At 50.2% G+C, this 25989-nt stretch overlaps 1 pseudogene; it reads right to left on the bottom strand.

Annotated features, from left to right (window-relative positions):
* Window positions 1-14095: 14095 nt before the first annotated feature.
* Window positions 14096-23286, bottom strand: LOC144732524 (patatin-like phospholipase domain-containing protein 4; annotated as a pseudogene).
* Between the last annotated feature and the right edge of the window lie 2703 nt (window positions 23287-25989).

Here is a 25989-nt window from a genome sequence, read left to right as displayed (position 1 = left end):
CGCCATGGGGCTAGCGTCGAGTCAGTGGTGGGAATCTCGCATTCCCATGACCGCGTTCAGTCGACCCACAGCGCCACTGCTGCTACTGCTGTTGACGATGACAATGAAGGCGATGATGTTGCAGATGATGATAATATGTTGCTGCTGATGATGGCGATGAAAATGATGAAGAAAAAATATGATAATGATAATGATGTTCCTGCTGCTGCCGATGTGCGTCTGTGTGAGTAACAATGTGAAAGCTGGTGGGTTTGCATGGGTTAGGCTGGTGTCTTTGTGTGGGTGAGGCTGGTGATTTCGAGAGCGTGAAATTTGGAATTGTATTGCTATGTGTCAGTAAAGGTACGTTGAATGTTTGTTATTATAAATGTAAGGTCGCATTTTTTTAAATGTGTTTTTGAGGCGTCCTCCCGCTGGGATCCATCTCTGCCAGGGTCCAAGTACAGACCGACTCACGCGATTCAATATATGTCATAAGTTCAGGCTTGTCGTAACTCCGATTCCATGAGGGGATGAATACGATAAACCTCGTAATTTTGGGAGAGCACTTAGGGGCTCTCAGGACCACTCACTCGAAGGTCGATTGTCAAATTGAAAAAAATAACCGATAACATAACAATGAATTACAACATTCATATTAAAAGCATTCATAATATCAATAACATGTATAATAAATATATTTACGTCCGTCACAGTTCAGCTGAATCAAACAGGTTGCATGGGGTTGTCTCAAGGCCGTAATTATAATATTCGAATATGCTCAAAATGTCCCCCCCAATATATTGCTATAAAATAGATTAATGTTTACATGATTGTGGTTATGGTTGTACTTTATTAATCCATAATCTCTGCCATTACATACAATGAAACAAGAACATTTTTAAAAGAAAAAACAGAGCAATGTAATACAATACACTTTTAGACATTATTGTAAAAAACAAAGAAAAAGTCCATGCTATGTGTTAGTGAAATTTTTTATATTTTAGGCAGGAAATGGCAGGAAATTAGTTTTCATATTTAGATTTTTTTTCTGGGGAGGGACCCCCAGACCCCCTGGAAGATTTGGTCCCCCCCAATGTTGACTTCATGGCTACGGCCTTGGGTTGTCTACACAGCAGCTGATTGGTTGGTGCAGCATTTAAAAATCTGAAGCACGCCTCAACGTTTTGATGCTGTAGTTTCATTTCTTAATCGAAATGGCCTGTCTACACTATCACACAACAACTGCAAATCATTTAATTAAGTGTATTATTTTTACTCAGTTCCATTGGTAGCCAAAAATCCTGGTGGAAATTCGTAATTCCTATGACGAGGCCCTATACCGCCAAGGGATGACCGCTGGTGCCGCTCCACTAAATGGTACAAGTTTTATCGACTCCGAATGGACGATGATTCAACAACTCGTAGCAGTGACGCGAGGTTCGCGGTTCAAACACAGCGGCTGCCCTAATAATTGCTGCAGGAGTGACAACATAGCAAAACACGCGCCGTCCGCTTTACTCACAGTGGACGTTAATAACCCTGTGACAGCATTTGCAAGAGTAGGTCAATGTGTGCCCGGGCATCGTGGTCACATTTTTGGGTGAAATTGCAACGCACATCAATCACACGTACAAGCCCCCCCCACCCCCCTCAATGATGCACAGGGGTCACTCTTGCAAATTAGACTCATCCTAGTCGCTTGAGCTCTCATCACGTGATCGATGAGCCGTGGTTTGAACTCGCGACCTTCCACTTATGAGCGGAGGGCTCTGGTCACGGTGCCACGACACGTGCCTTCGTGTCATTGATCATCGCGTGCAGCTCCTTGCCTCGTCCCGCTGGCCGGAGGAATACCTCCCCCATGCCGTGCCAGTCACGACGGTTGTTTAAACTTCACACTTCACCACGCGTGCCACTGTTGGTAGCTCATTGGACGGGGGGGACCAAGTCTCGGGGGGCTGGGGGCCAGGCATAGGCGGAGTTTGACTTTATATTTGGGGGGGGGGGGCAGAGGTTCGCTTTGTCTCTCATATTAGGAATTGCGGGTGCATTTAATTAGTAGTAGTAGCTTGATTGCAAACTACTAAACACAAATTAATGAAGGTGTCCAGTTGGGGGGCCTTGCTCACCGGTACCCCCCCCCCCAAAACTCCGCCCATGGGCCCAGGTCCTTCATACATCTCACTTCTGCTCATTCTCTCTTCTCCCCTCTCTTCTCTCCTCACTCTCATCATCATCATCACGATCGCCCTCTCATCCCCCCAAAGTCTTGGCCTGGTCATTTCTCCACCCCCGCCCCCCCCGCCACCATCCTTCCTGTAACGGCGCTCCTCTTCCTTTCTCCCTGCTGCTCACCTTGAGCCGTGCCCTCCTCTCCGACCGTCTGTGGGACCTCCGTCCCGGCGTCGCGTCCCTTTGCCATTCCCATCGCTTGCCCTGTGAATTGCACAGTCAGTTCTCCTATCGCGCGTAGTTTTCATGAAACGAATTGGATATAACGCGTTGAATGTATTCGGGAAGACATTTATTTTATAACGCGGATGCGAATTGGACGTAACGTGATTAAAAGTGAAGAGAACCACGTGGCGCGAGTATGAATAAGCGGTCGTACGGCTGCCTCGGCATAACGTCACACAGGGCAGTGGGATGCTGCTGGATGCTTTTAAATGCTACCCACATGACTCGCTCTTTGTTGAACTTGAGTACGCATCTCACGCGTCATCGCGGACTGTGCTTTGCCCCCGATATTATGTAGTATTCATTATCACGCGATGTTTTTGCAGGAATGCGACTGCCACCGCGTTATAGGAGAAGGGGCTGTATCCTTGACCCCGCCCCCCTTCCCGCGGTGAGCTCCGGGTCAAACGTGCCCGAGTCTACGAGCACGCTTGAGTCATCGTGAGCCGTTGCATTGTTGAGGAGCGGTGCGTGTTTGACCCACTCAGAGCCCCGTGTCGTGCTTGTCCGTGGATGTATGCTCAGTGAAGTACAATTTTAACTTCAGAGTGTCCCATTACTATTTTACAGCGCACCGTTGGCTCATTAACCCAGCCAATGGTGTAAACATTCCACATTTCTATGGCGAAGCTCGGTTCTGGCTGTCATCACCAGTGAAACGTCACAGTACTCGAATTGTAGATGGTGTGGGTTTACTCTCCAACACACTGGTGTGCTCAAGTAGCAACTAATTGGCACGTTTTGTTTACGTGACACACCTTACAAATTGGCCGTGTCGGGTGGTGGTGGGTTTCACGACACATTTATATATTTTGCGATCTAACCGAAAAACCTTTATTATGAATAATGTTGGTCGCGAAGGCCTCCAACGTGTTCAACTGTTAAATAGTGAAACACACGCACAGGGTGGTGCACTGCTGTCAGGTTGCGAACATTTTAGCGAGCCTGGAGGGAGGATTGTAATGATGATTGTGGTGATGAATATTGTGATAACTGTGATGATCGTGATGGTGATAGTGATGATGATCGTGATGATGTTGATGATTGTGATATCATTCACTGATGGTGTTCATTCCTAACCGTGTTGATGATTGCGTTGGTTTATGATGTCAATTGTTGATGATGTCGATTGCTTTACATGATCATGCATGACGGTGATGATGTTCAATGATGATGATCATGCTCTCGATAACAACTGATCACCGTAATAATGTTGTTTCATTATGATAATGGAGTTGTTTTCTGTAACATGCTCATAAGTAACTCACATATGTAACATGTACACAAGAAACATTAATCACACGTGTAACGCACATAATACATACACACAACATCCGTAACACAGAAAGACAAAGATTCCCCCGATAGCCTTAACAGACTGTTGGCGCAAGTGCTGTTAGCGATCACCTATGAAAGCCGGAATGGTACACGGGGTAGTGGGTGGCCAACATCAAGCCCGAGGGCCTTTGTCTCCCCAGTGGCGATGTTTACACACCACACCAGATACTCTGTAGAGGCTTGATCGACATAGGAGAAGCCCAGGACCGGTTCAGATAATCGTTGCTGGTGGTGGCCGTGAGCGGGAATCAAACTCCCAGCACACGAACCGCTGTGCCACAGCATCCCACAAAACACATATGTAACACACACAACACACACGTGTAACACACACAACACACATATAACACACACGTGTAACACACGCAACACACGTGTAAAACACACGTCTAACATACATAACACATACACAACATACATGTAACATACGCAACACACACGCAACACACACGCGCGTGTACCTTTAGCACACAGCATACGATGACATTTCGCACCATCACGTAAGAGTTTATATTGTTTAATGAATGCATATTTAAAATTAAATATATGGTGTGATTACGTATATATATGTGAGATGCATATCAAAGGTATATCAACATTGTCTATTTTGAGCAGCACCGCCGCTGTCGTTCGCCGCATTAAACGAGACCGACGCTGTGTGAACCCGGTGACCGGTGAATCCGTACGAGTGTCAAATTCCTTGCTGCAGTGTAGCGACACTGCCAGCTGCCATCATCTGCCATCAGCTGCCAGTCCGTGCATGAGGGTTCCATTCGTTCGTTCGTCACGAGTAGTCAGCGAGGGCGCGTTCACGCCCAAATGCGTGACCTCTTGCGACGGTGTTCGCATTAAAACTGCTCTTTGGCTGCCCCCCACACATCGGCGTCTCGAGTGATTTTGTTTGACCCGCGGATCAAGGTGGGGGGGGGGGGGGCGGGGGACCACAGGGGGGGGGGGGTGGTTCGCAGTCCTCACTTCGAAAGTCGACCGACAACTGAAGTGAGTGCAATTTGACTGCAGTAGTTTTGCGCATCAAAGACGGCGGCGACGTGGGTCCAGAAAGTGACACCGCTGTCAACTCCATCGAGCTACCCAGCACTCGATCGTTCGGAGAACCGGCTTATGGAGGTGTCGAGCACAGCGGGGTTGACTCAGCCCTTCGATAAAGTGAGCACCCACGTTGTGGCGAGATGTTAACTGCATCTTTGGTATATAGGAGGTGGTGGGTTCGATTCCGACCTTAACACCTGTATATTTGGAGTTTGCTTGTTTGTTCTCCCCGTGGCCGTGTGGATGTTTCTCCGGCTTTTCCCTCCACATTTAGAAACATGCGTTTCGAGTATTTGACTGCAATAAAAACGTTTTATTAATAAAATGTCCACATGATAAGCCACTTCGTTGAGCTATCATTTGTGGCCAGGTCGCTTCTGAAAAAGAGCTACATAGCTCAGTGGGCCTTAGCTGGTAAAATAAAAAGTTTAGTAATAGTGAATATCTTCATACGTCAATTTACAAAACTGATCAGAACACAATTTGTTAAGTACAGTAATTCTAATCAGACCCTATGGTGTTAAACAAATTCAGTCTCCAACTCTTATCATTCACTCTGTCTCTGTGTCCTCTCAATTTATATGGTGTGAAGGTTTATTGGCCGAAACGTCGCATATTATATATTAATTTTATTTTAAGGCCACACGCGCAGTGTGTTATCCATAATAGAGGGGGGGGGGGGTGGGGTTTGGGGTTAGATCGCGTAAATATAAGTGTGCCGTTAGATCCGCCACCACCCCACACAGCCAATGAGACCAACACAGGAGGATGTCTTCACAGTTCTGGCTGTCGCCTGATGATACGAGTCGTATTGCCAGCGAAACGTCGTACTCGAATTGTAAATGTCTGTGGGTTTACTCTCCAACACACCGGTGTGCTGAAGTAGATTCGTTTACGTGACAAACATTACTTATTGGCTGAGTCGGGTGATGGCGGGCTTAACGGCACATTTATATATTTATACGCGATCTCACCCAAAAAAAACATCTATTATGGAGAATATTGGTCGCGACAACCTACTACAACGTGTTATACACAGTGTGTTATTGACGAACGTGTTGAAGTTTCAATTTGTAACTGTGCTTATGCACCACTGACAACGCAGTAGCATCACCAAACGACGTTTGCTATGGATGGACTCGCCCCTGGCATAGGAATGTGGCTGCCTGTAATCCAGCACCGGAGGCAGCAGCGAGAGTTGGTGGATCACCGCACGAACGCTGTGAAACTCCCTTCGCTGTGAACGCCGAGGAGCCGTGCCCCTGGCTCGGTACAGCAAACCGCGGGACTCTACCTGTTATGCACGTATGGGATAGCGCGTTTCTCCCTCGCACACTTGAATTTTCTCTGGGTGCACCAGTCCCCTTCCACTCATTTATTGGCCGATGACACTAAAGTACATAGAGGACTGCAGAGCTTGGGGTGGGGGACTTTTGTGCCGGCTTACCACGTGACTGCTGCTGCGTTCCCGCTACTCGTCTGTGGTTCCGCCTTCTGAGTCGTCCTCTCTCAGCTCTCTCTATATTCGAAAGCGAGCGACCTCTGTGCGGTCACAAGTCGACGCTATTAACATCGCACGGAGGAATTTAGCCAAATGTTTATCGTTAGGATTGATGTGAATGCATGTTGGGCACTGCTCATGGGATAGACGCCCCGTATAGCACGTGAAGCAACGTTCAGAACATCGCGGGGCACGCTGCATTGCTCAACCTCACGAGTTATCAAAGTCGTGACCGGTAGGTGGGACACACAAAGTGCTTTCCATAAATTAACCACAACAACCTCGCTGATCTCGTCAAGGAGCATAAAGGGATCACCCAAGCTCCAGCCATCCAGTGGACAGATCAGCTTCACTGTAGGTCCTGGTGTCAAGAACATGGGCCCGCATCCGCTGTTCCATCACTATGTAGTCCAGCAGATGTTCTTGCTTGGACCGACATGCATCCATGATGTTTTGTGGATGTGCCAATGCCGGAACAGCGTGTTGGTAATTAGAAGCCTATGGGCTGCACAACAATCTAGCAGCCTCCTGCTGTTGTTATTGAGCTGACCTGGCCCATTCCTTCCAATCACTCCAGACCAGGTGCCAGCATCATGACCAACTCGCGCATTGAAGTCACCCAACAAGATGACTCTATCCCTTTAGCTAGCACCTGTGACAGGAGGTCATAGAAGGCATCTGACTCATCGACTTTTCCTGCATCCCTCCACGGATGTTCGTCTTCGGTGGGCGGCATAAGTAAGCACGACCACCACTCCTCGCCTCTGGTTGATGGGACGGCGACCTCAAAGTAGCCTGGGGCTTACAGCTTCCCACACCTCTCCGCCACGCTCCCATGCCCCCTTCTTTTGTTCAGAAGAAGAGCCACTCCCTGTTGTTTGGTAGTCTCCTGCCCCGAATAGAGGACTGTCCACCCCTCATGGTGGCAGGAGCCAGAGCCGGTCCACCGGACCTCCTGTATACCACAGCGATCCAGGCACTACCGGTCCAGCTCCCGACAGAGGAGTGGCAGCCTCTCCTCCGCAGTGAGCGTTTGAACATTCTACGTGGCCACCAACAGTGTTTTTTTGTGGTTTTTGGAGGAGCCCCAAGGGTAAGGATTCAGTCTCCTGGCTCCGCCAAATGGGGTTTGGCCAGGAGACGTCATAGACACCTGTCCCCCGGGGGCCTACGGCACAAGCTTAGTTATATTTTTTAAATCGTGGATTGGTGGTAATAAATTGAAGGTGAAGGGGTTACTAGCCCCTCGCACCCGTCTAAAGCCCCCATTTGGCCGATGTGGTGGTTACAAACGCCATAAGGGGAATGGCCAATCTAAGTTGGCCCACCCCCCATAGCACTGCCCACCACAGCGTTGCCATCCGGCACCTAAGAGGAGGTAGGGGGTTGTTTTTTCACCACACTGCAGGTCACAACAACAACCGCCATTCGCCACTAAGTGGCGGTGACGTCACCACGACGCTTGTGCCAGGCCAAGTGCACCTTGAGGCCACGTGAAGTGTCGAACGCCCGCTGGCAGGAGTCACGGGGCAGACCCAGCAGCAGATGCCACGGGTCGACTGACCGAAATGACCGAGATGACTGGATGATGCACCACCTGTGGCCCCTACTGTACCAACTTGCTGTGCTTTAGCCACCCGACGCTCAGCTCGTTGTTGTGAGCGTCGCTCCTCCGCCCTCCGTTGATGTTGGAGGGCGACTGCCTCCAACTGCCCAGTAGCGTCCTTCACGAGCCTCCTCCACAGAGGCCGATCGTGACACCGTTGGTACCAGTCATCGGCAAGTCCACTCAGCTCCACGTCCTCTTGTACCACATCACTCCATCTCTTCTTTAGCCCGTGCCGCGCCCGTTTAGCCCCCTCGATCCGGCCGAACAAAAGCTGTTTAGGCATGAGGTGGCTGGGCATGCGGGCTACATGACCCAGCCAACGCAGCCTTGCCTGCCGGAGGAGCTCACTGATGGGACTTTGCCCAGACCTTTCAAGGATTTGTGAGCTCCTCACACAATCCAGCCTGGTTAAACCCAAGATGGATCGTAGGCAGGCCAGCCTAAATGTTTCCAACCGGCGAAGATGCTCCATTAGGGGGGTCCACGTTTCGCAAGTGTAGAGAAGGGAGGGAATGACATTGGCCGAGAAGACCTGAAGCTTCGTGCGGAGCGACAGACCAGGTAGCTTCCACACATCATTATGCAACCGATGAAAAGATATTGCCGCTCGACTGATTCGGAGTGAGACCTCTGCTGATCAACTGGAGCCGGTCATAAGCACACTGCCCAGGTATGGGAAACTCTCCACTCTCTCCACAACTGCCCCATTACCGATTGGGAGTTGTGGGGGTGGAGTGTCCAATGGTACAAAATACCCAGGCAGGTGCTTAGTTTTGGTGGGGCTGATGGTAAGGCCCCACCTCTTAGTGGCATGCTCCAGTCTCAGCAGCAGCGTCTCCAACTCCTCTTCTGAATGAGCAGCTATTACCAAATCATCGGCATACATAACGTGGTTGACCAATAGGGAGCCATCCCTTGATCGCACCCGGGCGTCGATCAGCCTCCCATTATATCTGTACCAGATGGAAATTCCTCCAGTACAACTATTGAAGGCTTCACGAACTACGCAGTCGAAATAGATGTTAAATAATGTAGGAGCCAGAGGACATCCCTGTCGCACCCCAAGGTGTACAGGGAAAGGCTCCGACTCCCGGCTACGTAGTTTTACCCGGGCCCGCTCACCATCATGAAGGTCCTTAATGATCGTGAGCAGAGGGGCAGGGACTCCGAAAGCACGAGGAACAACCCAGAGCCCAGGCCTACTGATGGTATCATAGGCATTGACCAGGTCAATAAAGCAGAGATGTAGGTCTTGTTGGAATTCCCTACACCTCTGCTGTAGCAGACGGACAGAAAATATGGCATCTGTGCAGGACCGCCCTTTCCTGAAACCGCATTGGGGTTCCGCAAGCCTCTCCTCAGCGTGCCTAGCAAGGCGATGTTGAATACTCCTTGCCAGGACCTTTCCCGGCACACTGAGGAGTGAGATGCCCCTGTAGTTGTTACAGCTTGTGCGGTCCCCCTTCTTAAAGAGGGGGACCACCAGGGCATCCTTCCAATCCTGCGGAACCCGTCCAGTGGTCCAGACTGTTGTTATGATGTCATATAGGGCAGTGTGTGCATAAACGCCACCATCCCTCAGCATTTCGCTTCTCTGCTCGGTGCCTTTCCTGGTCTCAGACTCCGGATCGCCTTCAGTACTTCCTCAACAGATGGCACCTCAGCCAGCCACTCTCAGGGGGTTACCTCTTCCAATATTTGAGGCACCGCAGCCTCAGCAGGGTTATCCCCACTTTGTGCCATGATGTTTTCCTGGCTGAGAGATTTTTTCTCCCCCAGGACCTCACAGAAATGCTCAGCAAATCTGCAAACCTGTTCCTGGGTGTCGGAGATTGGATCACCGTTTTTTCCCCTAATGATGGTAATAGGTGTGGCGCTGCAGGTTACTTTTTTGATGGAGTTAAATAGTGATTTGTGATCGTGGGCCACTGAGGCAGACTCCATCTCCTCAGCAACCCGCGACCACCACCCATCCTTGCAGCGCCTTACGGCTCTCCGAACCTCCGAGCGAAGGCTGCGGTAAACCTCCTCATTCTCTGACGTGGGATGCTGTAGCCGATGAGAGTGGGCCTGTCGCTTTTTCTCAATTAACCTGAACACATCCTCTATCAGCCAGGGTTTCTGGGGAGGTCTGGACCGCGTACCCAAAGCAGCCATTGCAACTGCATGAGTCACAGTCCTAAAACCTCGCCCATTTACCCTCGACATCAGGAGGAGTGGGGGACGATGCCAACCCCAGCTGCAAGCGATGATGAAATTCTCGCTTGCAACTTTCATCAGCTGAGACCAGGCCACTTTTGGCTGGAATGGGGTCCTGGGTGTACACCCACCACCGGAGTGGAAGAATGGCAGGCGCATCTTACAGATGACTAGTCGATGGTCAGAGGGCAGATCAGCTCCACGGTACGTCCTGGTGTCAAGGACATGGGCTCGCATCCGCTGGTCCGTCACTATGCAGTCCAGCAGATGTTCTTGCTTGGACCCGGCATACATCCATGATGTTGTGTGGATGCGCCGATGCCGGAAGAGCGTGTTGGTAATTACAAGCCCATGGGCTGCACAAAAATCTAGCAGCCTCCTACCGTTGTTATTGAGCTGATCTGGCCCATGCCTTCCAATCACTCCAGACCAGGTGCCAGCATCATGACCAACTCGGGCATTGAAGTCACCCAACAAGATGACTCTGTCCCGAGTGGCCACTTTAGCCAGCACCTGTGACAGGAGATCATAGAAGGCATCTGACTCATCGGCTTTGCCTGCATCCCTCCACGGATGTTCGTCTTCGGTGGGGGCATAAGTAACCACGACCACCACTCCTCGCCTCCGGTCACAACAACACACTCACTCACCCACTCACCACACTGCAGGTCACACCCTTTCACCCACTCACCACACTGCAGGTCACAACAACACACTCACTCACTCACCACACTCAGGTTACCTCACTTCTCTCTCTGCTTTGATCCCTCACACCGCTCCACTCTGAATGATCTCCCCTCATCGTCTCTCTTCACCGCCAAGTTCTTAATGATAACAACCGAGTTTTATTTAAGACACGCATTACACCCTAGTGTATATATATTTATTACGACTTTTATTGTGTTCTTTGTTGCTGGTCTCTTGACATTTTGGGCCTTTGACGTTCAACAACTCTGTTTATAACAAAGTAACTGGTATATATATATATAAATTACCCTTTCAGGCAATAAAACAGGAGGTGTTAAGATATTCAAACACCAAATAGAAACATTTTGCAAGGCATCAAGCCTGCATTAACTACACGTACTTGTGGTCAAACAAACATGCTCTGATAATATATGGGCATTGTCTATGAAACGGATTGGCCTACACCAGAGACAGCCTTCTTTAGGGCCTAGTCTCACCACCGGTGTCAGGCCAGAGAACGCCAAAAGGCGAACAGTACAAAGACAATGCCACGATCAGAGCATTTAGAGCTCGGGGTGAGCAGCTACAAAATGGGTAATAAAACCTATTTTATTTATAAATTGCCAGAAAGAGTAAAACCTATTCTTGTTTTTCATGCTTTGATACTGGCAAAAGGTCCCATTTTTTAAGACCTGGTAATGGTGCTGCTACTGCGTGGGCAGTGATGCACAAGCACAAACAACAAACTCAACACGTCCGTAAACACAAGTAAACACTCTGTATGAGGCCTTTAAAAGGAAAAGTATATATTTTATTTTACTTCGAGTGGAAATTAAGCACCTCGCAGATCAGTAAAGGAGAAAAAAAACCAAGCCAATATATTCGTCTCTATAACAAGTTGTGGTCTTAAAAGAGCATATATATATACACATCGGCAACGTTTCAGGCAATGGCCCTACTTAATGGCACGTACATTCTTCGTGGATTTTGTTTTGCTATGAATGATCATTGCCTGAAACATGGCCTTTTATACATTTGTAGTGACAGTATATCAGCCACTAGGGGGATAGAGCGCGCCACAGGATAAAAGGGGAGCGCGGAGATGATCGAGGGTAGACTGAGTGAGTAGCGTTCGATGGGTCGGGTCACGTCGTCGGGTCACGTCGTCGGGTCGTGGAGCTGCAATAGCCTCGTGTCTAGGGGGTTACGTAGAGACAAGGACGTCTACACCAACTATAGAATTAGCTCCGAAAAGGTCCTGATTAAAGGAAGTGTTAATAAACGGATTGCCTCCAACCACGTAGTGTGTGTCTTCATTAGGAGCACTACACATTTGTATTAACATGGAATGGGTCACTACGGCGCGTCGCGCTGGCTGCTGGCAAGAAGGGGCTCGGCTGCCATGGCAACCCTGTCAGGTCAGCAGGTGAGGAGGTAGGCGGGAGGAAGGGATGTGGGGAGAAGGTGACGGAGGGGGTACGGGAGAAAGCCCCGGAACCTTCTAGGAGGGGCAGCGTAGCCGAGGGAGAGCGAGGCTATGCCGGGGAGATAAAAGGGGGACCCGGAGAGGACTCGGAGCCGTTGTTGGAGTGGACCCCTGGAGCTCGTCAAGTCTCGTCAAGTCTCTACCCTCGTCTCCATCGTTGTGGGTTAAGCAGCCTGTTGCTGTCCTGACCCGGTTATAGTATTCCCTGTGCCTGGGAAGGCCATAAATAAACAGAGTGCCTCCTACTACAGTGTCTCCCGATTGCATCAATACACATTTTTACTTTTAAGGCCACACAAACACGGCGTCATTTGTTTTTAAACGATATAGCTATTTTTTATTTTACCAGGTAAGGCCCGCTGAGCTGTACAGCTCTTCTTTTCAGGAGCGACCTGGTCATCAACGATAACTGAATGCAGTGACTTATCACGTGGAAATGTATAGCTGCCACATCCTCTAAACCCACGTTGATTTAAATGTGGAGGGAAAAACCCAACGACTAGGAGTAAAATCCACGTGGCCATGAGGAGAGGTAGAGACATGCAAACTCCAAATATACAGCAGGCGTCAGGTTCCCACAACCTCCTGCATACCAGGCGAGGGAGTTAACATATCGCCACCACGACGCCAAGTTGACGAGCGTGTCGAGTTCCGTGTTGAACCTCCGTGCACTGGCACCCATTGGAATGGGGCACCGGCTGCAGGAGTCTTTGCCCGCATTCAGAAAGCCGCCGTGGGCCTCGCGCGGCGGCATCCTCCTGCATGTGCCCACGCGCTCGGATCGACTCCTCGCGGCAAACCTCTCCACCCCGAGGCCAACTTCACGCGGCCAATGTTACGATTGATAATTGAAAACAGAAAAAAATCATCTTGGGTTGTGCCACTACTATTGTCGAATCTGGTGGAATGTTTTTTTGTCGTAAAAACCCTCCACCACCCGACGCAACCAAACAAATGAAATCGTCCCGCGTTGTGAGCATTTAAGGAAGGACACGCCAAATGTTATTTTTTGCCAAATTTCTCACGGCCCAGTTTAGCAATCAGATAGAGCTGATGGTCACCTCATCAGCTGATGCTGCAGGGTTGTCACCCGCCTCCTGCCAGTCTACAGCACCAGTCCCCCTTCCACATCAGCTCCTTATCGTCGGTTTGAGTCGACACTGAATGAAAACAGAATAGATTCAAATAGAACTCGCATAGAGACCCAAACACTCAGTCAGGGACCCATAGACTCATACAGAGACATCTATAGACTCACAAAACAACCCATAGACTGGCACAAACTCACACCCGCACCTCCGATTAGCACGGTTGGCTACTGACATGCGAAAGAAGTCCACCATACATTGAGACCCATAGACTGTTAAAGTCCAAGCTCTAAATATCTTTCTCTATCGCTCGGCCTCTGAGAACTTCCCCCGTCGCTTGGACCCCTCGATAACCGCCCCCTCTCACAATCACTCATGCGGCACGGTGTCTACGGACGCCTTCACGGTTATACACGACGCGATTCCCACCCCCCCTGCTTGTGAAAAATGTAGATGTTATTGATATTTACCAAAATATATATATTTTTTAAAGTAGGGCCCCGTTTAAAAAAGACTCGACGTTTCGGGCCGGCAGCAACCCCACCCCCCAATCAGGACGCGTGCCCTCTCCCTCCCTCCCCTCACCCGTAGGACCGCCTCCACATTCACTCCAGCCCGGTGCGGGTCCCTGCAGCCTAGTAGGGTTCCCTCCTGCGGGTGGAGGGGAGGGGGACCCTCGCCCCCCCCACCGGCCCCCTCTACTGGGGGCCTAGGTCCCACTTCTCGGCGTGCAGGAAGCGCGTCGCGTCCTGGAAGCCGCAGCGGAAGACGCCCTCCATGGTGCGCCGAGGGGGGGGCAGCACGGCACGCGCCACGCGCAGAGCGTTCCGCACGTTCACCTGCGGCAGAGGCAAAGGTCCCCCGGTACGTCCTGTGAACGATGGACTGATGGGGCAAGTGCTGTTAGCGAGTAGCGCCTCTGATAGCCGACACGGCGCACGAGGGGGTGGGTGGCCAGCGACAACGCCCTTTGTCTCCCCAGTGGCGATTTTTACTACACCACGGCAGCGGGTACTCATTTGAGGCTGAGTCGACTTAGCGGAGGAGGCCCAGGACCGGTTCAGATAATCGCTGTCACTGGTGTTGGCCGTGAGCGGGAATCGAACTCGGGTCGTTGGGTTTTGTAGCGCAGCACGCTAACCGCTGCCCCACCGCTCCCCACGTACACCTGCGTGGCTACGAGTCGGGTGTTAGAGGGTCTTCCGAGACAAATTTGATGACAATGATAATAATGTAATAATGCCAACTTGCAACACCGCGCTCTCCGAGAAAAAGCATCATTCAGAGGTAATAATTTGTATAGCGCCTTGACCACCACGGCGCTTCATATGGAGAATAAAGAACGGCACAACGTGTGAGTGTAATGGTGGAGATGGGGTGAATAAAATCGATGAGAGGAAGCAATGGGGGGGGGTGAATCTGTGACGATGCGTCGACTCGGTGAAAGCGAAATTGATGAGAGAATGATGATGATGATGATGATGCTGTATGGATTGAATACATGATTAAAGAGGGGAGTGAAAGCCATTCTGAACTGCGAGACACGCGGCCCACCACAGGGGCCCGCGTTTGATGAGAAAGAGGAGAGAGGAGAGAGAGACGAGAGAGGAGAGAAACAAGCTGAGGAACTTCCTAAGCGGGCAAGACCTTCAAAGCAAGTTACGACTGCGTTATACAGAAATAGCCAAAAGGACGCAGTCACCCCCGAAACCTCCAGTGAGGCCCAGCCACAAATTCGCCAATAATATTTACTGCCTTAGGGATGGCCGGAGACTGACCGCCCCTCGAACGGTCCTCATGCCATCGCAAAAAGTCCTGTAAGCTGGCACCGCTCTACAGAGCGGTGAGTCGGCAGTGGAAAAAGTCGAGAAGAAACCCATGAGACCCGGAGAGCTACCGCTGTGGAAAATATCAAATGACCAGCCATACTTGTAGACAATGCACGTGACGTACAATGCCACCCAGAATCATTCGTTTCAATGTTTTCGTTTTAAAAAGTGTCCAAGCATCGTACTAGAATGCAGTCAAAGTTTCCGGTGCCTACATTGGACAATGTTGCGTTATAAAACGTGCTTGCTGTATAACATGCGCATGTAATAAATCTATCCTGGACAAAAAAAAATTAACCCGTAAAAACAAAGTTTTTCACTATAAATCCTTTATATGTAAGATCACCTCTTGACATGCCCCGTATATTCCCGAGGGCACTAGCGTTGACCCGTTTTACCACTTTCAAGAACCTGGCGGCTTCAATTTAACTGCTCTATAAATAGTCTCCATTGTACAGCGTGGGGGCAGAGATTTCATGCCATGTGGTTAGTCAACATTTGCGTCATCATGAAACGGGCGGCTAGAGTCCTCTAGTCCTCTGGCTTGAGATGGCTGCCACCTATGGGTCAGATGATTGTCTGCCACCATTAAGCAATTGGTAATTAAATACTTTTACTTAAACAGTGTAAAATTTTGGAAATTTTTTTCACAAAAAATAATTGTCATGCACAACGTGTCTGTGTGCAAAATGTCAGCTCGATTGGATCACGGGAAGTGGGTTAAAAAACGACCGAAAGATTTGCACAGTCGTAAGCAAGCAAGCAAGCACGCAAGCACGCAAGCAAGCAAGCAAGTGAACTTAATATAAAGGATTTAAAAAAGAGAGACAAGGGAGAGGAGAGAGAGAGGAGAGAGACGTGAGTCGCCGCCGCCACCGCCGCCTGCTGCAGCGACGATGACGACGCGGCGGAGGCGGCGTCCCGGATGTCCACGCACCCTGAAGTTCTCCCGCGACACGCGCACAAAGAGCTGCACAGCGCCGGGGTCGCAGGGGCAGATGTCGTGCTGCCCGCTGAACGGGGACACGGTGATGGTGCGGCCACGCTCCAGCACGGGGAGGTTGTTGGTGAGTCCCCCGTCGAACCAGCACTGGCACCGCGGGGGAGCCGGTGGGAGTACGCACGCAGAGAGAGAGAGACGAGAGAGAAGAGAGAGGTGTCAATGAGACATTTTTTTCGCCAGTATACAAAAAATGAAGAACAACAATAGTCTTTACCCCTTTCTGGCAATAAATCAGGAGTTGTGTTTAGATATTGAAAGACCAAATAATTGCCTTTTTGCTAGAAATCAAGTCTGCATTAACGACACGTGTTTGTGGCAAAACATGCAAACAAACATCCTCTGATAATGTAGATGGCATTGTCTTTGAAACGTATTGGCCTACACCAGAAACAGGCCTCGTCTCACCAGTGTCAGACCAGAGAACGCCCGCAAGCGAACAGTGCATTACAACGGCATATTACTATCAGAGGATGTTCATAGAGAGAGGGAGGGGTGGGGGAGGCCGAGTGAGACACCGCAACCCACGCAGCACGGCTATCGTACCGAACCATTCCTCCTTTTCCACTGCGTAACCGAACCGCACCAGTGCCGCGCCGGGTCAGCCAAGAGGTTGTCTTTTTTATACCACTGGAGAACCCGAGCCGTGCCGCGAAGCCGCTTGTCGAAATTCTACATTCCTATGGCATGGGTGAGTCTACCAAGAGGGCTGTTGACTTCCCCGCAAAGTGGTACTCTTGTTATCGACCGCAAAGAGACGATGGGGTGAGCCAATCCCCGACCAGGAATTGAATTCGCGAGCCACTTGCTCCGTCGCTCAGCCGCCCGGCGGGAAATGAGTGCAGGTCGTGCTCAATTCTCAACTATTTTTCATTTTACCAGGTCAGGCCCACTGAGCTACTATATAGCTCTTTTTCAGAAGCAACCTGGCCATAATAAACAACTCCACGAAGTGGCTGATCGTCCTGTGGACATTGAGAGCATCCACAAACTCTAAACGCGTGTTGATTCTAAATGTGGACAGAAAAGCCAGAGGACTTGGAATATGCAAACTCCAAATATGAAGGCGTCAGGGTCGGGATCAAACCCACGACCTCTATATACCAGGCGAGGTAGTTAACATCTACTAGCCACCATGATGATAAGAGAGAGACACGCAAACTCCAAATTTTCCAACAGGCGTCAGGGTCGGGATCGAACCCACGAACTCCTCCATACCAGGCGAGGGGGGGTAACATCTCTTAGCCACCGCGGCGCCCTAATGTCTGCCCTTGGGACGATTCGACCACTCGGGGCGGTGGTCGTGACCTTGGCAGTGAGGTCTGTGAGGGAGCGGTACCTCTCCGTCGTAGGTGACCGGTTCGAGCCCAGCGTAGAACGGGATGAAGCTGCTGGCCAAGATCACCTGCACACGTGCACACGACAGGACACGCTCAGCTGTAACGTGCACTGCTCACGCCTGGACAGCAACTTGCACACACCTCCCCCTGTATGCACACCCGTGCGTGCGTGTGGATGTTGAACTTCTTTCGCGCTGTACATAGCCAACTGTGCTCATCAGAGGTGTGGGGGAAGGACAACAAACTAAACACTAAAAGCACACCGTACAAAGACAAGGCCTTTACAGACTTTTGGGGCAAGTGCTGCTAGCGAGCATCTACGAAGACTGGCACTGCACACAAGGGGGTGAGTGGCCATCACCACGCCCGGCCGCCTTTGTCTCCCCAGTGACGATGTTTGCACACTGCACAAAGTACTAATTTGAAGCTGAGTCGACCTAGGGGAAGCCCTGGACAAGTTCAGATAATCTCCACTGGTGTTGGCCGTGAGTGGGAATCGAACTCGGGTGACCGGCATCATAGCGCAGCACGCTACCCGCTACACTACCGCTCCATCACACCCGTACACACACCCCCTGAGGAACACACACATACAAAACGAGCACACACACATCCAAAACGAGCACACACACATCCAAAACGAACACGCAAACATACAAAACAAACGCAAACAACTACGAACGCACACACAACTCCCCCCACCTCCCGTGCAGGACACACCAGGTAAGGCTCACTGAGCTAAGAATCTCTTTTTCAGAAGCGACCTGACCAAAAATGATAGCTCAACGAAGTGGCTCATCACGTGGACATTTATAATAGCCAGATTTTCTAAACGCATGATGTTGATGCTAAATGTGGAGGGGAAAAAACGAGGATGCAGAGAAAAATCCACGTGGCCACGGGAAGAAAGGAAGCCGCGCAAACTCCAAATATGACAGCAGGCAATCGTCAGGCTCGGGATGGCACCCACGACCTCCTTACCCCCCTCCTACCCACACTACCACTCCCCCCACCCCCGCCCTCCATGCTGTGTGCGTGGACACGGGCACCTGCACGAGCTCCTGCCGCGAGCCGTAGCTGGAGACGACGCGGTTGTGCCCGGAGCGCGCGCTGCTGATGGAGATGTGGAGGCGCCCCTCGGCGCGCTTGTGCGCGTCCTCAGGCAGCAGCGCCTCAATCCCGTCCCTGTCGGGTTCACAACCACAGCGCGGGTGTGAGACACGGGGTGGCCTGCCGTGACTACCGAGTTCACAACCACAGCGCGGGTGTGAGACACGGGGTGGCCTGCCGTGACTACCGAGTTCATAACCACAGCGCGGGTGTGAGACACGGGGTGGCCTGCCGTGACTACCGAGTTCACAACCACAGCGCGGGTGTGAGACACGGGGTGGCCTGCCGTGACTACCGAGTTCACAACCACAGCGCGGGTGTGAGACACGGGGTGGCCTGCCGTGACTACCGAGTTCACAACCACAGCGCGGGTGTGAGACACGGGGTGGCCTGCCGTGACTACAAAGTTCACAACCACAGCGCGGGTGTGAGACACGGGGTGGCCTACCGTGACTACCGAGTTCATAACCACAGCGCGGGTGTGAAACACGGGGTGGCCTGCCGTGACTACCGAGTTCACAACCACAGCGCGGGTGTGAGACACGGGGTGGCCTGCCGTGACTACCGAGTTCACAACCACAGCGCGGGTGTGAGACACGGGGTGGCCTGCCGTGACTACCGAGTTCACAACCACAGCGCGGGTGTGAGACACGGGGTGGCCTGCCGTGACTACCGAGTTCACAACCACAGCGCGGGTGTGAGACACGGGATGGCCTGCCGTGACTACCGAGTTCACAACCACAGCGCGGGTGTGAGACACGGGGTGACATGCCGTGCTTGCCGGGTTCACAACCACAACGCCTCCCTCCCATATCCGTCCCTCCACGTAAACAAATATATAACAGCGTTTCTTTACACATCCCTTCAACTAGTACAGCCTTTTGGCAGCGTGTGACTTCACGGCATTGGTTCAATACATAGGCAACTCTAAAAGTGATCGGTGGTGCAGCGGTTAGCTCACTCCGGGGTATGAACCCAAGTCCATGCCTCGGCGACGGCTAACGTAAGTTGCCGAGCGATATCCAAATCAGTTTTGGTGCCTGCCGTCACGAGCCCGCGCTGGCCCGCGTGGGGAAGTATGGTTAATCACAACCCCGTAGACTGGCAACGCATGTGAATGTCGTTATCATGTGGAATATAGAATGGGTTTACGTATGTCGCTCTAAGTCGCTTCTGAAAAAGAAGCTAATAGTTCAGAGGGCTTTAACTGGTAAGATACAAAAAATATATCATTTTATTTGTATATATTTTAAAGAGATTTGTTTCTTATTCTTGGTTCTTTCGGTAAAGTCACGCAGAAGGGATATAATAAAATGATACAAATATAAAACAATAAAGAATTCTCACGACGTTTCGACTGCAACACAAGCAATCATCATCAGGTCTGAAATCCACAGCAAGAAAATATTTTTGCTGAGGATATTGTTTTATATATTTTTTTTCCTTCTACATGACTTTACCGAAAGAACCAAGAATATGAATCCCTGCAGTCATGAAAGCTTTAAATCAAGATGTGTTTCTATTTTCTATACTTTGCACTCCTAGCGTGTTTGTGTATTGTTTGCTGTTGTAACGTTCTGACCTGCCCCTACTGGACATCTGTGAAAAAGAGCTTTGTAGCTTATCGGATTCCTCCAGTATAATTAAATATTTAGTTTTTAATTCTGCATGTTGAACTTCTTTCACACGTACGTAGCCAACCGTGCCATTCGGATGTGCGGGGGAAGGACAACAAACTAAACACAAACAGCAGTTCTAAACAAATAGAGTTTTCAATCGAGATTTAAGAGTGCACAGCTCCAGTGGCTTTCTAAGCACCGCATGAACAGATTGCATTGTCAGAGTGAGTGTCATCGGTGAGGTCAGCTGACAGCGGTGACGCCTGCTCTGAGGGTGTTCTACTGGACATCTGTGAAACTACTTGACATCCGTGGAAAAAAGCTTCACAGCTCATCGGATTCCTCCAGTCTAAATAAATATTCTGATTTTGAAATATTCTTAGGCGTCGGGCTCACGAGGAAAGGAGAGGTCGTGGCTCTTCGCGTTGAGGCTCCGTTACCCTGGAACCCGCTACTCTAAAGGGTTCTGTGCTCACAGCGGCTACTTTGCATTCAGTGTTGAAAATTTGGCATGGATGTCTGTATGCAATGTATCCTTGTATAATTATTATTGTTTATTTATTTTTAGTGATTTGCTTACCTTTTCTCTATTTTGCACTTCCTACCGGTTGTTGATGTTGCTAATCCGTCCCGACTGGACATCTGTGAAAAATCGCTTTGCAGCTCATCGGATTCCTCCAGTCTTAATAAAGATCTCATTCTGACTTTTCAATCAAGGCTTGAGACGTATTTATATAGCACAGCCACCGTTGCGGTAGTTCGCTTACATTGACATGCTAATCTCCCGCAATGCAATGGCCACCTCCACATCTGCGTCGTCGTGGAGGTAGCTCAGCTCTCCGATCTTACATTGGCATGCAAATTCCATATCTAGCCCCGCCCACTTACCCTTGGGCTAAACCCATCTCAAACCTATCACATCCTGCTTCAGCAGCTCTCCCGCTATATAGTTTTTTTTTCACCTGATGACGATTGCTTGTGTTGCGATCGAAACGTCGTGATATTTGTATTATTTTTCTATCTACGTGGCTTTACCGAAATACCCAAAGAATACGTATTTATATCATTTAGCCTTCTGATTGTACTTTGAAATATTATGCTTATCTTACTGTTTCATTCTTTTTCCTTCTTTTTATGTTGTTGTATTTTTTCTGAGTGTATTTCAGTCCTCCGTTAGCTAGTATCTTTACATTTATATTCGAAAATGTTTTATCCTAATTCCGTACCCCTCATTAGCACGGTTGGCTATGTACGGGGCGAAATAAGTTCAACATACACACGAAGCGACATTTAACCTCGTGGTATATTAAAGGTGCTCTGTAAATCAAGATTAGATCAATATTATTATTATCTATGGCTCCCCACCAGCTCCATTTTTGCTAATTTAATATCTTTGCAAACAAAAGTAGAATCCATGCACCGTGTGTGGTTTTTCTTCATCGTCGCTTGATAGTCTTGTTGCTTACCAGTTGGTCCACACAGAGACGCACACAAATCCCCGCCTTGTGCTCAACCACCGGTTCGGCGGAACTGTACGTGTGGCCGTGTCTTGGACTACAAGGTCAGCACACTGTGCAGAATTACCTCGTGGTGCTGCTGTTGTTACTACATTGGATAGTGGTGCACAATTAGCAACAAACTTCAACACATTGGTCAATAAGAACATTGTGTGTGTATGGTCTTCATAGTAAACAGATATAACAGGCGATGTACCGGTCAATGGCCAAAATGTCATGGAAAAAGAGCCATTGCCGATGATATACTTTCCCTATCAAGGCCATGTACACGGTGTTATTATTGGCGAATGCGTTGAGGGTTTTTTTTATTGTCGCGACCAATATTATCCATAATAAAAGGTTTTTTGATGAGATCGTGTAAATCTAAATGTGTCGTGAAACCCGCCAACACCCGGCACAGCTAAATAGTAAGGTTTGTCACGGAAACAAAAAGTGCAACTGAATAACGAGTATAGCACACCGGTTGTGTGTTGGAGAGTAAACCCACAACATTTACAATACGAGTACGACGTTGCGCCGGTGACTACAACCATCATCATCAGCAGGCGATTAGCCAGCTGGCTAAATTGTCAATGCTGTAAATGTTGCTGTGGGTTTTACTCTCCAACACACCGGTGTGCCGTCGGGGAAAGAGACGGAACGGAACTTAACTCAGGGTCTTCATGAAGTCGAACCCCGGGGTCACGACCCCGAGCGCGAGCTCCCGGACTTCGCGACCAAAGCTGTAGACGAACTGAGTCGCCTCCTGGCGGAGCACGGGACGGGGGGGGGTCAGAGACTCCCCGCGCTTCCCAACGCCGTGCGGCCTCAACCCCTCCCGCTCTACCCCCGCGTCTCGTCGGCCGCCCGCACAGCGGCGTGGCCGGCGTGGACCCTGGTGAAGAGAATTAAATAGCTCCTTCCTCGCGCCATGTGGCCATGTCCCCACTTGCCCCTGTGCCCACGTGCCCATGTCCCCATATGCCCGTGTCCCCACGTCCCCGTGTCCCCATGTGGCCATGTCCCACATGTCTCATTGCCCCACATTTCCCCGTGTGCCTGCATCCCCACGTGCCCCCACGTGTCCATGTCCCACATGTCCCCGTGTGCCTGCTTCCCAAGTACCCCCACGTGTCCATGTCCCCGTGTCCCCGTGTGCCTGCTTCCCACGTGCCCCCACGTGTCCATGTCCCCGTGTCCCCGTGTGCCTGCTTCCCACGTGCCCCCACGTGTCAGTGTCCCCGTGTCCCCGTGCCGTCACCGGGATGCGGTGTGGCGCTGTGGCGAGCATGGCGGCCGTCATGGCCCCGGCGCTGGCCCCGGCGTAGGCGCGCACGAGCGCCGTGAGCGCCGCTCCGCGTTCCAGCAGCGCGCTCGCCACCCCCAGGTGGTACACGCCCATGAAGCCCGAGCCGGCAAACGACACGTTCACCTCCTGCTGCCCCGCCTGCTGCTGCTGGTGCCCCGGCTGCTGCTGCTGCTCCTCCACGGGCATCGTTTCCTGGATGTGCAGCGGAGCGACCATAGACCGCACAACTCACAAACTGGCCAAAAAATACAGGGTGCTTCAAATTTGTATTAAGGTTGGCTGGGTCGTGAATTAGGGTCATTGGGTCAGGAACAAAGAGGGGAGGTGAGGGAAGAGTGGAGAGGGCAGTAGGAAAAGAGATGAGTCACAACATTCCATGGATATTGGACGGACGATGTGAATATTTTAATAATATAATTTTAATAATATGTTAATAATAATACAATCTTCATCCACGTCGAGGAACTTCACAAGTCCGATTGATGCAAAACGTTGGCAGCCTCATTGCAAAAAAAAATGTATCACTACAAAATTCCCAACATTACGAGAATTGTACAAACATTACCAACAATCCATGATCAGTCACAAGATAGTTGCCATCACACAAAAACAACAATCAGATCACAATAAACAAATGTCTTAATCACAAATCATAAAATGCCCATCAATGGCAATGCTATATAATTGTTGTTAGTGTTACTTATTGTTGCTTATTGCCGAATGTCAATCCGCTCCTGCACTGTTTCACAACAGGCGTGTCGCCACAGAGTCCCAGGTGGCGCCACGGTTTTCTTGGAATTGCATTTAAATGGAACAAAGGAGCTAATCTCAGTGCGAAAATCGTCATCGTCATCAACTCCAGAGGCCCTTTTAAGTGTTGCCCTTTTTGTGACGAGCTTCTCAACTCTCACCCTCGTCAAAAACAAACGACAAGAGGTCGTGTCCCCACTATCTGTCGGGATCAGCAGCTTCGCATGGGCTCTTTCCACATCGAGTCGGACACAAAGGGGCCTCCGTTCCCACAAGGCACGCGCGCGAGTGTCTGGCTCGTAATTTTGAATGGCAGCGCGCGGAGCCGTCGCTCTCTCGCTCTCATGGCGTCTGGGAACTGTTTTTTGACTTAATCTTTTGACCGCCCTGTGATTGTCGAACGATTATCATGTGTTCTTTGCCAAGTCGTCGGGAATATTTTCGCTCAGGTTGACTGATGTTCACTATTTGACAGCATCCAGACTATTTTTTTAAACCTGATTAAATTTGTACATGTTTGCTTTCCCTTTGTTATCACTTTCCAAGGACTTTAACTTCCTCCGTGAAATCATCTCCACTCGTCGAAAATAAATAAATAAACTCCTGCCACGGATTTTTCCAGCGGCACTTGGATTGCCTTGTTCTCGATGAGATGGCGATATCAACGGCAATGCTGTCGAAGCAGTGGAGGAATGTCACGACCTGGGATCTGTCATGCGCCCGATCGGCCTGGCCTCAGAATAAGGAACGGTTTGGTCCCAGAAATTTTTAAGTCTGGGCACCAAATTGAGAGTTTACCAGTGCTGTGTTTTGACACTTTTGTTGTACGGTGTGGAGGCCTGGACATTGCTTACAGCTGATTTGTATTGGTCACAGTCCTTCCACACGCGTATACAACGGATCGACTTCGTCAAAAATGTCACCGTCGCATCTGCGAGACGGGTCTCCGAGCGATCGAGAGCTCAGCTAGAGTGGGAGACGGATGTGGTGTCACTCTGTGGATCCACGTTGCCCCGTCTGTGATGCGCAAACTCCTGCAGCAAATTGCGCTCACTTCGGTTGGCGGTCGACGTTCGAAGTGAGGATTGCGACCCCCCCTCAAAGAGATGGCGCCCCCACCCCTGTGGTCCTCCCCCCCCCCCACCGTTATCCGTGGATCAAACAAATCACTCGAGACGCCGGTGTGTGACAGCCGAGAGGAGTTAATGTGAAGGCTGTTGCAAGGGGTCACCCGTTTGGCACAAACGCTCCTTCGCTGACTACGCGTGACAAACGATGAGATTAGAATGGGCAGCGGATCGTGAACTCCCCCCTCTCTCTCTCTCGCAGCTACAACACATTGCCATCCCATGTAGGGCCCACAGCGAGCGTTTGCATTCAGTGTGGCCACAACCTCATAGCCAGCTCTACGGTGTGATCGGCGCCGTGGAGTCAAAGATATTGAGGAGCACTGCAACCGTGGAAAGAAATCCTTCCACACCGTGAAGGTGACAGCCCAGGACTGGTTCGGCTATCACTTGTACAGGAGGTCGTGGGTTCGATCCCGACCCAAACGATGCATGCTGTATATTTGGAGTTTGCGTGTCCCCTCTCTCTATCTGTCCCCGTGGTCGCGTGGAGTTTTCATTGGGTCCCCTCCACATTTAGATTCGACACGACGCGTTTAGACTATTTGGCTACTGATATCAATTTCCACGTGATAAGCTTCATTGTGACCAAGTCCGCTTCTGAAAAAGAGCTACAATATATATCTCAGTGGGCCTTACCTGGTGAAATAAAAACAAATAGTTGAGTTTTTATTGTTCACACGCCACTGATGTTACCCAGCAGTGGCGGCAGTTCCAGGACATTGTAGTTACATCGAGTTTGATAGAGTTGCGTCGAGATTCATAGGGAGAGCCTTGGAGTTAGATAGAGATCCATTGAGTTAGATAAAGTGCCTTAGAGTTACATAGACATCCAGAGTTACATAGAGATGCAGAGTTATGTCGAGAGCCATGTAATTACAGAGACTCACGGAGTTACATAGAGAGTAATAGAGTTACATAGAGACTCACAGCGTTACACGTAGACGCATAGAGTTACATGACGCATAAAGTAACGCAGAGACTCATAGAGTTACATAGAGACCCATAGAGT

This window comes from Lampetra planeri, chromosome 43, assembly GCF_965212315.1.
Source record: "Lampetra planeri chromosome 43, kcLamPlan1.2.h2, whole genome shotgun sequence".
Taxonomy (NCBI): domain Eukaryota; kingdom Metazoa; phylum Chordata; class Hyperoartia; order Petromyzontiformes; family Petromyzontidae; genus Lampetra; species Lampetra planeri.
This window is presented reverse-complemented; position numbering and strand designations above follow the sequence as displayed.